The following is a 14,623-nucleotide window of genomic DNA, read 5'->3' on the forward strand; positions in this document are numbered from 1 at the left end:
TCGTCATGTCATCACGGTCTATACCAACCATAAAAATCTCGAATACCTGGCGACTGCTCAGCGACTGAATCCACGGCAGGCCCGATGGGCTCTTTTCTTTAGCAGGTTCCAGTTTCTCGTCCGCTTCCGTCCGGCTCAAAAGAATGTTCGAGCTGACGCACTCTCCCGTAGCTTTGACGTACTGGATACTCCGGATCCTCCTCGCTTCCTCATTGATCCAGCCCAAATTCAATTGGCGGCCACCTTCACGGTGCCCATCGGGAAGACCGTTGTCCCAAAACGGTCGCGGCTGAGGGTTCTCCGATGGTGCCACTCCGATCCGCTGGCGGGCCACCCGGGGGTTGCCCGTACCAAGGAACTTCTCTCTCGTCATTATTGGTGGCCCACCTGGGAGAGGGACGTCAAAGATTTTGTGGATTCTTGCCCGGTCTGTGCGGCTCACAAAACGCCTCGCCGGAGGCCTCTGGGGTTGTTGCATCCGCTTCCTCCTCCCACGTCTCCATGGACTCATCTTGCCACCGACTTTATTACCGATCTTCCGCCCTCCGGGGGTCATACTGTCATCTGGGTGGTGGTGGATCGTTTTTCCCAGATGGCTCATTTCATTCCTCTTCCTGGCTTGCCTTCGGCCCCGGAACTGGCTCATCTTTTTCTGCACCACGTGTTTCGCCTCCATGGCCTTCCTCTTAGCATCGTCTCCGATCGGGGTGTACAGTTTACGGCCCGCTTTTGGACTAATCTTTGTAAACTTCTACGAGTGAAGCTTGATTTTTCTTCTGCCTACCACCCTCAGTCCAACGGTCTCACTGAACGCACTAATCAATCTGTCAAGGCATTTCTTCGGGCGTATGTCAATCAACGTCAGGATGATTGGGCTTCTCTACTGGTTTGGGCCGAGATCTCCCATAATAATCATGTTCGTCGGGCCACCGGAGGCTCCCCGTTCTTTTTGGTCTATGGCAGGCATCCGAACTTCCCTCTGCCGATCCGCACCATCTCTACTTGTCCTGCGGTCAATGCCACGGTCGCCTCTATGTCCCGCCTGTGGTCCACCACACATGCCTTATTGGCCAAGAATGCTGCTGCCATGAAGCGTCAGGCGGATAAGACGCGGATTCCGGCTCCTAATCTTCGTTGTGGGGATCTCGTTTGGTTGAGCACCCGTCATCTTCGTTTACGTCTCCCATCTGCCAAGTTTGCGCCTCGTTTTATTGGGCCGTTTCCGGTTCTGCGACGGATCAACCCGGTCACCTATGGACTTTGCCTTCCCTCCTCCCTGCGTATTCACAACGCCTTCCATGTTTCCTTGCTGAAACCTGCTGTCCTGTCTTGGCCCCAGCGCCGGCGGCGGACCACTGTACCCATTCTTCCGGATGACGGTCGTTACGAAGTGCAGGAGATTTTAGACTCCAGGCGCGTGCGGGGTCGGCTTCAATACCTGATTTCCTGGAAACACTTTGGCCCGGCGGACAATACCTGGGAACCTTCCTCTAATATTCAGGCTTCCCGTTTGCTGCGGGCCTTTCACCTTCGTTTTCCCTCCAAGCCTGGCCCGCAGGGTGGGAGGAGGGGGCCTTGCGGAGGGGGTACTGTTACCTTTGGCGCGCGGTCCGTGGCGAGGCAGCGCGCTGATGGTGGCGTTCCGGCTCCGGGGTGTAGCAGGGCGGTCCCGGCAGCGTCGGTAGCGCGAGCTAGCGGGGATCGGGGCGTTTCCGCTCAGCGGGCAGAGCAGCGTCTCCGTGCAGCAAGGGGAGCCAATCACCGCGGGACTCAAGCGTTGGCTCCGCCCCCTTGACGTCAGACGCCAGCAGAGGCTCCGTTTGCGCGGGAAAATAGACTATTTAAAGGGAGCAGCTTCCCCAAATCGCTGCTTCGGCCACGATTGTTCTGTGGAGCTTTCGCCTGGGGATTTTGCCTCTACTTCTGATTGTCTTCTACCTGTCTTGACCCGGACTGATTATTTGGATTTCGTTACCTGCCGCCTGCCTCTGGATTATCTGCTGCTTTGGTTCCTGATTGTCTGCTGCCTGCCCCGACCCGGACTGAGTATTGGATTTCGCTACCTGCCGCCTGCCTCTGGATTATCTGCTGCTTTGGTTCCTGATTGTCTGCTGCCTGCCCCGACCCGGACTGAGTATTGGATTTCGCTACCTGCCGCCTGCCTCTGGATTATCTGCTGCTTTGGTTCCTGATTGTCTGCTGCCTGCCCCGACCCGGACTGAATATTGGACTTCATTGTCTGCTGCCTGCCCTGTCTCGGAGTGCCTTTGAGATTCCCGTCACGAGGTAAGCGGTCTAATCGGTGGTTCCACTACTATCTACCAGGGATCCTAACAATACGACGCAAATTGGACACATTTCAGAGACCGGATATCCTAGTTATTCATTTAGGGCAGTGGTTCCCAACCCTGTCCTGGGGACCCCCCAAACAGTCAACTCTAGCATGCATATTCATTGTGGATATCCTGAAAACCTGACTGGCTGGGGGGTCTCCAGGACAGGGATGGGAACCACTGACTTAAGGGGTAATGACCTCAGCGAGTGCTCATCCAAGCAGCTGATCAATATGGTAGAGAGGGACTGAATGATTTTAAGAGAATTGACACTCTCGGCCATTTTGATATGGTCGGATATCATACCCCACATCAAGTGGTGGGACCTGAAACTATGGGGCAGGAGTAGGAAGAAGGTGAATAGGTAGATACGATTATGGGTTCAGAGGACAGGGGGCCAGCAAATAAGGCATGAGTGGGCGGACGATATATGCGAGGGTTTATACTGCTCAGATAAGATACATTTATCAGAAGTAGAGTATGACCTGTTTAATGATGCTATCCAGGAGGAACTGGAGCAAGTGTTGGGTGGGTTAAGGTGTGGCAGGCTGCAGTAGTGGTGCAGGGGGCCTGGGACAAGTAAGGTACTATTCCAGGCCTATGGCAGGGGTACCCAAATCGATAGGCCAAAAGGGGAGTGGATGACAGGGTGTGGGTGAATTTCAGGTCCTACGATGTGGTACATCAAGTGGGTGTGGGCTGCCCGGAGGTGATGGCCCCCTTGCTTGAAGGCACGTCAGGGGGGCTGGAAGATTGTGGCGGTCTTGCTTGACATGGTGGATGCCAGCGCGATGCCACACCAGTGACTCGGGTACCAATAGTGTTGTTTGGGATAACAGTTAATAAAGCTGTGGCCTGTTTTTCCCAAACCGAGTGTCACAGTGTTTGATTCTTGATGGGTTTTTGGGGATTGTGGTGAAGAGGCGGGGAGAAGGTTAATGGACACGAAGGTGCAAGCTGCCAATGTTTATCATAGTTTTGAACATTGGATAATGTATTGTTAAACAAACTTGATAATGGATTACAAGAAATAAACAAGCCTTATCTTATTATTAATTATAGTTTACATAATGTATACTATATAAATAGCTTCTCTCATAATTTTGTCTAGGGATCTTTAAAGGTAAAATAGAGGCAATGTGGTGCAATTCTAAATTATTGTCTTTATCTCTGCATTGACTCTTGGTCTAAATCATTCTGATAGGACAAATCAGGATTTTCATGTATGTAAGTGGGTAGACAAACTGAATATGCAAAGTTGTCTTCTTCCATCGATCTTCGTCTCCGCTGATACAATTTTTAGTGATGCTTTTTATACTGTTCTTTGATGCCTTAGGAATTCAGCAGGACATTTGTCAATTGAATTTAGTATGCTCAAATCCCCATAAAGGACTTAATATACAGTTTCTCATATGATTAGCCATAACATATGGCTATTTTGTAGGGCTTAGCAACAGATGCCACCCTGTCAATAGGTGCTCATCATACCTGTGCCTAGGGCAGGCAAGCATTTTAGAGTCAGTACTTAGGACCAACAGGCTAGCTAAGATTTGCTACTTTCTAGTTCTGTATATCTCATTCAGCAGAGAAAAGCCTGGATATGAAAGGTTAAAAGCACCAAAGTACCAACAGTGCCTTGAGGTAACAAAATCCTAAATCCATCCCTGAAAATGACCATCTGTATATTTTTCTTGAAGCCAATCGTCTGCATGTTCTTCTGCTAAAATCAACGCATTGCCTGTTATCCAGATTCTTTATCAGTTAATCTTAGCATGTTACTGATCATTGTGTTGTATTTGAACAAATGCAGAAACAAAGTCTTCATCCCTTTTTGTTATTAAATAGCCATTTGCAGTATTTGCAGTGTCAGTGCAGCAAACACAAGAATCAATTACTCTGTTAAGCTACTGATAATTTTTTTTTTATGTTATCCTTCACATTTGTATTACCATTTAATTGTAAACAATCAAGAATAGATAATAGGTATGCAAAAATAGGTAATAAGTATGATTACTGTCTAAACTGGTCACCTATTACATACAAATACAGTCTCACTTTGATAGAGGTGAAATGATGGGGCTTTAGCAGCTTTCTCATTTACATTCTCTAACCAGGAAGATGCTGTCTGCCACTCTAAAGAGTTTTAACTGTTGTTCTGAAACCTTGGCAGTCAATAATGCAAATTAAGGTTCTTAGGTACCTTTCTTCTGTGAACTCTTCTGCTTCTTATCATTAGGACTTATTTTCCAAGATGATTTGTCTTGTGGTTTTGACAGTAGTGAATGCTTATCTGTTAAAGTACAGAGGGAAGAAAATGCACAGAGAGCAAGTTTCTTAAGTAGTCTAGTATTTTAAATTTAAGTGTAAAGAATCTTTAAATCTGACATTTTCTCAGCAGATTCATGACCTTGCAGAATGCTGTCTTGGCACCTATAAAAAGTTATCAATATATGCCTGACAGTTAACACAAAAGAGTTAGAACTTAAGGGCATATTTTATAACTTTTGAAAGGAAGAAAATCTGTACTTTTGTAGGAGGATCTATAAAATAGTATTAAAGTAAGCTAAGAATATAATAGTGATTTGTGTTTTTATATTCCATTTTTTGGCACTTCAGAGCAGATTATATTCAGGTACTGTGGGTGTTTCCTTATCCCCAGGCAGCTTTCAATCTGACCGGGTCATTTATCAAATCGCGATGGGCCGTTATCACGTGCGTCAGGGTATCGCACATGATACCCTAACCCACACGATAACCACCACATCAGAAATTAAAAATTTAAATGAGGGAAAGGGGAGGGATTTGGGCGGGGTTAAAAAATGTAGGGCCCAGTAGCGCTGCGGGCGATAATGTTTTACACATTTTTTCCAGCAGTACCGCTGGAAATAACTACTCCTTTCCCATTGGCAGCACAAGGACGAAAGTGTGCGGCACACCCACAACCACAGTGGGCAAAAATGCAATGCTGTGATGCAGCCGCCTGCTCAATATTGCCCCTTTTTTTCCCCCATGGCACATCATTCTGCTATAATTATAGTGAAATGTATATCTAGGCCTAAGTTTGAAACTGAGGCAATGCTGGCCAAAAGTTCTTTTTGGGCCGAACGAGCCGTCCGGCGCGAACTCGCCGGGAATCACATGACGCCGGCGTCACTCGACGTGCCGCCGACGTCACATGCTTCTCGTTAAGGATTGCAGAAATGGCGTCCTCACTCCTCGCTCGATCACCAGGGAGTTGTGGTAAGTCTGGGGGGGGGATTAAGGAGGGTGAGGGGGTTTAAATTTTTTTTTTGCACATATGTACATATACCCAACTCATTGGATTTTTTTTATGTCCATATTGGCCGCAAGTGGGACCCCCTTTCGGACATAAGAAATATGAACATAAAATTTTGCTCTGCACATCCCTGCTCCACAATGCCTCAACATACCTGGATAAGGTTTTAGCTAATGTATCCAGCTATGTCAGAGGTGGACAAACCTTATAAATATTGACTCATTTAGTGTATTGTTGGACTATTTGCAGGATGATTCTGCGACCGGCTTCACTCACCCCAAGATGCCACGGGTTTCCCTTGAGGCTGAGACACCACCATTATGTTCCAGATCCCGGTCATGCTGTGTTTCTCCTCAGGCATGCATGCGTGCTACTGACCCACATGTCTAGTCCCTGCAGTGCAAAAGGAAAAAGTTAACATATAAAGATAATAAAATTTGGATTTTTCAAGATTTCTCATCTCTTGTGACGAACAAACAGAAAGAGTGTGTGCAATGCTGTGTAAAGACCACTTTCAGAAAAAAAAAGTTTGTTTTGCTTTGCTTTACCCAGCCAATCTGAATCTGTGGTATGAGGGGAACATTAAAATATTCATCACGCTTAAAGAGATGAAATGGTTTGCGCAACAACTTAGTTTGGCTTACATCTGACTTTTGAAGATAAGGATGTGCTGTGATGTGAGATCCTTCTTTAAGTGGATTTATATTTCGGCATAAAGCCTTAATAGGCTCTGGATGTACAGACTTTAATTTTGTTTTGGAATTTGACCTTCAAATTTGGAGAATAAATCTGATTTATGGTGAAGTTTCATCACAGTGATATGTGATTGTTTTTGTTTACTGGTTTGAGAACAGCAGTTACATTAGGTTCTTTTTCCAACTTTAAACCACTGATGAGCGCTTTATTATTAATTTTTTTATTTTACCTTGTACTTAGTGATGAAAATGATTGTGGCAAGGGAGGAGGTTCCCAAATGCATCTTTGATGCCTGGACTATTGTTGGAACCAGTTAAGATGGCAGTTCTGTTTCTTTTCTTGTGTCTTGTATGTGGTTGGTGAGGAGGGTTGGGTGGTTGAGGGAGGGCGAAGGATTGTGGGGAATTTCTGGAAATATGAAGTTGTAATCGCAGCATGGATCTGTTCAGGGGCATTATGATATTCTCAGTTTTATTTTCTATTCCATTCCAAATAATTCCTAACATTCTATTAGCTTTTTTGATTGCTGCCACACACAAAGCCGAAGATTTCAAAGTCATTTCCACAAGGATTCTGAGGTTCTTTTCCTGGGTGGCAATGCTTAAAACAGAACCCAGCATCGTGTACTTCTAATTCGGATTATTTTTCCCTATGTGCATTACTTTGCACTTGTTCACATTAAATTGCATCTGCCATATGAAGCCCTGTCTCCTAGTCTTACAATCAGCTGCCATGTTAACAACTTGAAACAATTTTTTGTCATCTGTAAATTTGGTCACCTCACTCTTCGTTCCTTTCTCCAGATCATTTATGATTATGCTAAATAGCACAGGTCCTAATACAGACCTCTGGGGCACTCCACTAATGACCTTTTTCCATCTGGAAAGCTGACCATTCAGTCCTACCCTCTGTTTCTTGTCTTTTATCTAGTTACCAATCCATAATAGGACAATGACTCCAATTCCATGATCTTCCAATTTCTTGAGGAATCTCTCATGAGAGACTTTGTCAAATATTGTCTGAAAATCCAAATATACTATAATCAAATCAACCGGTTCACCTTTGTCCACATGTTTATTTATACCGTAAAAAAAAATCTAGTAAATTAGTAAGGTAAAATTTCCCTTTGCAAACCATGATTATTTATGTGTTCAGTAATTTTGATTTTAAGAATAGTTTCAACCATTTTGCCCAGCACTATTTTATTTATTTATTTAACAGCTTTTTTATACCGACATTAAAGTGCACATCATGTCGGTTTACATAATAACAAAAGGTGGAAATTACATATAACAGGGAAGGGGGGGGGGGGACAACTGAGAAAGAGGTTCAAAACTTCGAACCAAAAAACTAAATGAAAGGAGAGAATCAGGAAATAGGAAACATTTTTAACATCATATAATCCTAAGTAAGGCTAAGTAAGGCTCACCTGTCTATAGTTTCCTGGAAAACCACTGGAACCCTTTTTAAAAATTGGTGTCACATTGGCCACCCTGCAGTCTTCTTACACCGTGGCTGTTTTAAATGATAGGTTGCAAATCACCAGAAACAAATCTGCAATTTCATTTTTTTTAGTTTCTTCAGAACTCTTGGGTAAATATCATCTGGTCACTTTAATTTGTTAATCTTTAGTCTGTCAAAATCTAATCTTCAACTTTGTTTGTATTAAGAATTTTTCAGTATTTTGTTCAAATTGAAAGAGATGGTGGCACAACTTAAGGTAATTACTTGCAATGTTGCAAGTCTTGGAACACCCATTAAAAGAGAGAGAGTATATCAACATCTTCAAAAGCTTGATTGTGATATTGCTTTTTTGCAAGTAACAACATTTGTCAGACCAAGAGTACCAGACATTGAAGAGTAAGTGGGTGTCCCAAGCTCATGTTGCCACTGGATCTTCTAAAAGCTGTGGGGTAGCAATATTAATTCATTAGCGAGTTGCCTTCATGATGGACAAAAATTGACCTCTTCATACTTTTCTCCCCAACCTCATCTGTATGTTGCTATAAGCTCTACATTATATTATATTACTTCTTCACTTATTTCAGCCTACCATCTTTTCTTTTATACTCTGGTCTATTCCAGAATTGCTCTTGATCCTAATTATGTCTTAATGTACAGCATTTCCACCATCAAATCTGTACCTTAGCCATTAACTTACTAACTCTATTATACACAGCCAGGTTTATTCTTACAGCTTGGCAATGGGTGTCCTTGGTGTGGATCATTAACAACATCCTTTTAGAGTGAAGGACAGTACCCATTAGATTTTCCCACAAATGAGTGTGAAATATATTCCATTTGAGTTTCAAAACCCATTTGCAGGAAAGATATATGAACAAATGCATAGTATTCTCTCATTTTCAAATCATTGAGTTAAGATTTGCTTAGAAGGTTGGTTTCTTCTCCACTACTTCTGCTTGGTAGTGAGAACTTGAATCCCATATAGATCATGTTTTTGTGTACTATGATACCAAAATAGATATCTAAAGCATAGATAATGTTATTCTTATATTAGAAAGCAATAAACTGAGTGTGGGTATACTTTTTGTCCACAATATGACATTTTATGAACATAGGGGCGGATTTTAAAAGCCCTGCTCACGTAAATCCGCCCGGATTTACGTGAGCAGGGCCTTGCGCGCTGGCGCGCCTATTTTCCATAGGCCTGCCGGCGCGTGCAGAGCCCCGGGACTCGCGTAAGTCCCGGGGTTTTTTGTCGGGGGCGTGTCGGGTGCGTGTTGGGGCGGGGCCGATCGACGTGGCATTTTGGGGGCGGGACGCGGCATTTTGGGGGCATGGTTCCGGGCCGGGGGCGTGGCCGCGCCCTCCGGAACTGCCCCCGGGTTGCGTCTCGGCACGCCAGCAGCCCGCTGGCACGCGGGGATTTACTTCTCCCTCCGGGAGGCGTAAATCCCCGGACAAAGGTAGGGGGAGGTTTAGATAGGGCCGGGGGGTGGGTTAGGTAGAGGAAGGGAGGGGAAGGTGAGGGGAGGGCGAAAGAGAGTTCCCTCCGAGGCCGCTCTGATTTCGGAGCGGCCTCGGAGGGAACGGAGGCAGGCTGCGCGGCTCGGCGCATGCCGGCTGCCCAAAATCGGCAGCCTTGCGTGCGCTGATCCTGGATTTTAGCAGATACGCACGGCTACGCGCGTATCTACTAAAATCCAGCGTACTTTTGTTTGCGCCTGGAGCGCGAACAAAAGTACGCGAACGCGCCGTTTTTAAAAATCTACCCCATACTATATACTTTCTTACCTTATTAACAGGAAACATTTCTCCTTATAAACTAATCTTAACAAGTACAAAATGGTAGAATCATGATTTATCACTTAATTAACAACTGTAATTTTTTTGGTGATCCATGTAATGTGTAGAGCTCTGCTGTTAGCTTGGATTGTTGACCCAGTAGTATAGCTACTTGTAACTTTCTGCCTTTATAAATGTTTATATATTTTGCCTAATTAATTATATGATTATTTAAATATATTCCTTTTCTATGATAAAATACAGCTGAACTTTACTGAATTTAATAAATAGAAAAATAATGATAATTAGATTTGCTTAAGAGAAGGGCATTGAGTCTTTCTGGCTGATATACAGGTATATTAAAATCTTCCCTTTTACAGGTCTAGGAGAATAAGATTCTGCTACAGGCAATTTGCTTAAAAAAGTAGATGCAACCTTAGTGCAAATGAAGTCTACTTCAGTAACATATCCATCTTAGCTAAATAAAATGTAAGGAAAACACAATCCTCTTATTTCCTATTTTATAAAGAATGCTGGTGGGTATAAGAAATCAACACATGTTATGTTTCAGGTGTTTCCAAAGAGCCAAATCAGAATATTAAGTTTAGAGTTACTACCTTTGCAATTGTACTTCCCACTGTAAATATACAGGTATGAGGCATGCTGCTTTTGGCCTAAGAAAGCACCATAGCAACAAAAGGGAACAGATCTAGAACCATAACTACAGAGGGATTATAGCTTGTTCCTCTTTTTCGAACAGCTTCCCTGGAACACTTTTGGAATACATGCTGTGCAGATAATGGTACAAATAGCAACAAGTAAAGAAAACAATGGCTTCACCAATGCTTTTCAACATTGTTTTCTATAAGGGGTGTGTGATGATGTGGAGTGTGTAAGAGAGTGGGGTGGATGGAGTAGGTAGATTTATGTGGAGGAATGATTGTGTATGCATGGATGAGTGGAGTGTGTGTGATTGTGTTAATGGTGGATGTGGGAGTGTAGGACTATGTGGGTTGTCAGCTAATGTGAGGGTGTGTGACAGGATGTGAATGCTGTCGTGTTTGTGTTGTGGTTTGTCTGTGGAGGTACATGTGTGGTGGATGGGTGTGTAGAAATGTGTGGGGTTTGAGGGTTTGTGTGGAGGGGTCTAGGGGAAAAGATAGTTGAGGTCTGTAGGAGTATGTATATGTAGTATGTATTGTGTGTGTGTGTGTGTGTGTGAATGGAAGGTAAATGGTGGTATATATAGGATAGTTCACGGGTGTTTTTGTGTATGACTGTGATGGGACTGTTTTTATGTGAGAGTCAGGGCATGTTCGGGGTTGTAAAAGTATGTGGAATGTGTGAGGGGGTTTGATGGGTGTATGGGATTTGGATTTTCATGGATATGTGCGTGTGAATGTCAGATGAGTGGGCATATAGGAAAGTTCACATGGGTGTTTTGGTGTGTGTGTGTGTGTGTGTGTGTGTGTGATATAGTAGTGGCTGTTTTTATGTGAGTGTGGGGGCATGTATGGAATTGTAAAAATGTGTGGAGTGTGTGAGAGGGTTTGATGGGCATGTGGGATTTGGATTTTCATGGGTGTGCATATGTTTGGTGAATATGAGATAAGGTATGTGTGTGTGTGTGTGTGTGATCTGAACGAAGAATGTGCATATGTGCATGTGTGACAGATAAGTACAGGTATATGGGGAGTTGGGTTAGGTGCATGGGTCTGGCTTTGGGTATGTGTAATATGTTTGCAAATGTGGAGACATTTGTGTGGGTGTGTAAGTATGGATATATATATGACTGTATGGATTGTGGTTTTGGGTGGGGTGTGAGTAGGAAGGGTGAATGTGTGGAGGCATTTATGTATAGGTGGCAATGAGTGGGGGTGTATGAGGAGTTGAAGTGTGGGTGTGCATGTATGGAGATTAGGGATGCGCAGAGGCAAAATCTTTGTTTCAGTTCATTATTTATTTGTTTTGTAGGTCACTTCCATTGATTTCATTAGTTTCAAATGAAAAAAAAAATGTTTCCTTTCTTTTTTTCTATTCTTGTTAAGGTCAACGGGAGAAGTAACACAGCCTATTTTAAGCTTAAAAATTGGGATTCTCTAATCTATTCTAATTAAACTTGTGTATAGACAATATCAGAAGGAAGAAGATGTTAGGTTCCATATCAGGATATACCACCCAGGAAAGAGATCTAGGCGTCAAAGTGGATAATACATTGGAAACGACAGCTCCATGTCAGTCAAAAAAAAGCAAACAGAATGATAGGAATTATTAGGAAGGGAATGGTGAATAAAACAAAAAATGTCATAATGCCTCTGTATCGCTCTATGGTAAGAACACACCTTGAATACTTTACATAATTCTGGTCATCGATCATGAGAGGTCTAGAATGGGTAAATGTGAATTGGTTATTTACTCTTTCAGATAATAGAAAGTCTAGGGGGCACTCCATGAAGTTATCATATAGCACATTTAAAACTAATTGGAGAAAGTTATTTTTCACTCAACGCACAATTAAACTCTGGAATTTGTTGCCAGGGGAGGTGGTTAGTACAGTTAGTGTAACTGGGTTTAAAAAAGGTTTGGATAATTTCTTGGTAGAGAAGTCCATTACCTGCTATTAATCAAGTTGACTTAGAAAATAGCCACTGCTATTACTAGCATCAGTAGCATAGAATATACTTAGTTTTTGGGTACTTGCCAGGTACTTATAGCGTGGATTGGCCACTGTTGGAAACAGGATGCTGGACTTGATGGACCCTAAGAACATAAGAACATGGACCCAGTATGGCATGTTCTTATGTTCTTAGTGCATGTGTGTTGTGCTATGTGCTGTAGCGCTTACTGACTCCACACACAAAATACTGTTCAACACTAACAAGTGTGCACTGCTCACCTCACTGGTGTCCAGTTAGAGACCAAAAAAAAAAATACTAGCATTGCTGCATCTTCAATATCCTTACTGTCTCCCACTCTGACTCTCCTCCAGTAAAAATAAAAATAAAAATCAACAGCAGTGCATTGTCTCTCTTTCTGGCACAGTGAATGAGACGCGAAAAAACAAAGAAGATCGGTGTATCAATTGACTTTTATTAGAATTTGCTCGACTCTGAATGAGTTTCGCTCACACAGGAGCTGCCTCAGGGGCTGTATAGATGGGTGCTTGGTTATGGAAACTTCAATGCAAAATCATCATAATATATTTAAAGTGATTCTAAAAATAACAACTGTGCAGTGCCATATGTCAGAGCGAATGTCAAGGAGACAGCTCTCCTGTATCCAAGCAAACTTTGCAAACATCGGCAAAGACTGTGCTGTATGTTGAAACAATTATTAAGGGGACAACTCTCCCATATTTAAACAAACATTATAAACATCGGCAGGAACTGCAATGTGTAGTGAAATCTATGTTTGTTTAAATATGGGAGAGTTGTCCCCTTAATAATTGTTTCAACATACGGCACAGTCTCTGCCGATGTTTGCAAAGTTTGCTTGGATTCGGGAAAGCTGTCCCCTTGACATTCACTCTGACATATGACACTGCACAGTTGTCTTTTTTGGAATCACTTTAAATACATTATGATGATTTTGCATTAAAGTTTCCATAACCAAGCATCCATCTATACAGCCCCCGAGGCAGTTCCTGTGTGAACGAAACTCGGCCAGAGTCAGGAAAGTTTTAATAAAAGTCAATTGATACACTGATCTTCTTTGTTTTTTTGCTACTCAGCATTATTGGATTGGCTTCCACAGTGAATGAGACTACTAAAGCACAAAGAAGATCAAAAGCAGCCCTTTACCAGTGCCAAATACAAATATTTCTGTTAAACTCTGTGAGAGCTTCTACTTATTCTTTACCAAGAACAAGAGAGGTAATGCAAACTGCTTGTTGCACATGCTCAGACTTTACAACGGGAGGATGTCAGCGTCACTTAATGCAGATAGCAGCTATAGGCTACTTTTGAAACATGCATCACTGTGATTTGCCTTCTGTGTGGTTTCTTGCTAACTTGTCCTGCCTTGTATCTGACAAAGCTCTGATAAGGCTATAAGTTAAAATGGACAAGAGTTGTTTCCTATAGTTATTAGCTTTTTGCTCAGCAGTAAACAGTCATAGATTTAAATGAGCATAGACTTGGAAACATAAGCAAATGAAACACATATTTTTGTTTCATTTGTGGGACCTTCCATACATTTCTGGAGTCCATAAATGAAACAAAAATTTTCTCATTCATTATATTTTACCCATTTGTTTCAAACTAATTCCCATTCCCATTGAGCATGTGTGTCTGAGTGTATGTATGCCTGAACATGTGTATGGTGTGTGAGGGAGTATGGATATAGGAGTATATGGGTTGTAGATTTGTGTAGGGGATTATGAGTGTCAGAATGTGTGTTGGTGTGGGTATGATTTTGTGTGTGGGACTTAAAAAAATGTGAGAGAAAGTGGCTTTGAAAACCCCTTTCAATACCATCCTCCACCAGCTGCTTCATTTATTTTACACTGTCTTTTTCTGCCTGTGTTTCATGGTGCCAAAGTGCCAGAAGGGTAAAGGGGCGGCTTTTGGAATGGATCACTGGTTGACATTCTGCAATTCCTAACAGTTTCCGATAGAAAGCAAATGGGATTTTCTTTTTTTTTTTGCAGGCTCTGTTTTATGAAAATACTGAACTAATGTTTCTATTTTTTAACTCAATTGAGAATTTCACATGTCCTTTGTGCTGACCAAATCTGGTGAATTTGTGTCTCTTTTTTGGAGAGTTATTGTGCCTACATACAGACAGATGGATGGACATTGATCACTTTTACATAATTCTTTCCAACATTCCATATGTTGGAAAGCATAAAACAGTGGACCTTTTAAAATTTCATTCCAGACTCTTTTTCATATTCTGTTCCAATGCAATATGAAAAAGTAAGAGAAACCCGGCAGAACAGTCCAATTCCATTTCTTTTCTACAGGAGTAAAATAAAAACAGAGTTCAGTTTTTTCATCTATAAAAGACAACAGAAGTTACTGGCAAAAAGAGAGACAGAAAAATTTACTCCTCCTCTGGGAAAGAGTAAATA

The sequence above is a fragment of the Rhinatrema bivittatum genome, chromosome 9 (assembly GCF_901001135.1).
Source record: "Rhinatrema bivittatum chromosome 9, aRhiBiv1.1, whole genome shotgun sequence".
NCBI lineage: Eukaryota > Metazoa > Chordata > Amphibia > Gymnophiona > Rhinatrematidae > Rhinatrema > Rhinatrema bivittatum.